The 1,563-nt window shown below is 44.4% G+C and overlaps 1 pseudogene; it reads right to left on the bottom strand.

Moving 5' to 3' along the window:
- Positions 1-254: 254 nt before the first annotated feature.
- Positions 255-579, bottom strand: LOC147417959 (uncharacterized; annotated as a pseudogene).
- Positions 580-1,563: the final 984 nt, after the last annotated feature.

Below are 1,563 nucleotides of genomic sequence, written 5' to 3'. Positions count from 1 at the left end.
AGGGAAATATTACCTAATCATGTTGTTGGAAATTGATGTTCATGGTCATCGAAGCAAATCTGATAAATGCATCTATGGTTTGTTGACTCAAGGAAGACATGGCCTTGACATCCTCGATCTCAGCTATGGATGGTAGCGGTGGAACATCCTTAACACCGTGTATGGCTGGCTACACAACAACACTGTGTATGGATGGATACTCATCGATATGTGTGGCTGCTAGCAAATCAACAAGGACGGTCGGTGCAAGGACCTCAACCTCTGGTGTATCCCCATGATGATCGAGGAGCTAGATGTAGAAGATTCATTCTTAGACCCCACCTCCTCCTCTCCATTACTCTTATGCCATTGATAGTTATCCCCAAACCCACCTTTAGCATACAAGCCATCTTTATCGCACCCGCACTCATCTTCGTCCTCCACCTCCTGATCCAAATCATCTTTATCGCACCCACACTCATCCTCCTCCTCCATCTCCTCATCCAAATCATCTTTATCGCACTCGGGCGCATCCTTCTCCTCCACCTCATTACCCTTTATGCTATGCAAAGCCTCCTCATTGTCGTCAATATCAACCATCATCACATTGAGCCAAGTTGGAAACTCCTTGCCACGCCTCTACATTCAACCCACAAAAGAAATGATTATTGGAAGTGCACTAAAATCATATAACCCAGAATAATGCTACATCATTGCAAAAATAGTTTTCATTGCAAGATTTCCCTTAAACACGACAAAAATTGATCATGACAAAAACTAAAAAGTTGAATAGCTGGCTGCCATTGAACAACCAGCTAGCAACAAAAGTTCAAAGTTCCCACAATTTTCATTAAGCAATTCCCACCGATCATTGCATTCACATACTTGACACGATGCATCACGCATGGTAGCTACATGCATGTAGATGACATTGCATAGACAAACACAACCACCTTGAACAAACAGAGATGGACCATGGCAAAAGCGGCTTACCTAGTGCAAATAGAGACATTAATGCAGTGCAAACAAGGATAGGGGAACGTAGGGACGCTAAGCAGATATGGATCCGAGCGTGGCCTTGAGGACGGAGGTAGCCATGGCCTTGAGGATGGATCTAGATGAACAAGGGTGGCAAACAGAGGCAACCACCACAAACCACTACATGGCCTTGATGATGGCTTTGAATAAACAAAGACAAAGGGACCTAGGTGGATGACTTTGAATAAACAAAGACAGAGGGACATAAGTATTCACATAGTAGACACGGATCACTACATGGCCTCTTCAATCACTCTGGATGAACAAGGGCAAGCAAACAGAGGTAGCCATGGACATTGCATAGATAGTGATCTAGGGACATAGGTGTTTAAGTAGACACAGACCACTAGGTGGGGCGTGGGGATGGCTCTAGATGAACAAGGACAAGCAAATGAAGGTAACCATGAACAACTATGCTGCCTTGTGGACAATTGCATGGCTTGAGGATGGCTTTGAATAAACAAGGGTAGGGAAACAGAGGTAGCCACAGACCACTACATTGCCTTGAGGACAACTTTGAATAAACTAAGACCCCATGAGGGACAT

The sequence above is a fragment of the Adiantum capillus-veneris genome, chromosome 30 (assembly GCF_014529385.1).
Source record: "Adiantum capillus-veneris isolate H3 chromosome 30, ASM1452938v2, whole genome shotgun sequence".
In the NCBI taxonomy this organism is placed as follows: Eukaryota; Viridiplantae; Streptophyta; class Polypodiopsida; order Polypodiales; family Pteridaceae; genus Adiantum; species Adiantum capillus-veneris.
The sequence above is the reverse complement of the archived record's forward strand: the minus strand, read 5'-3'. Positions and strand labels throughout refer to the sequence as shown.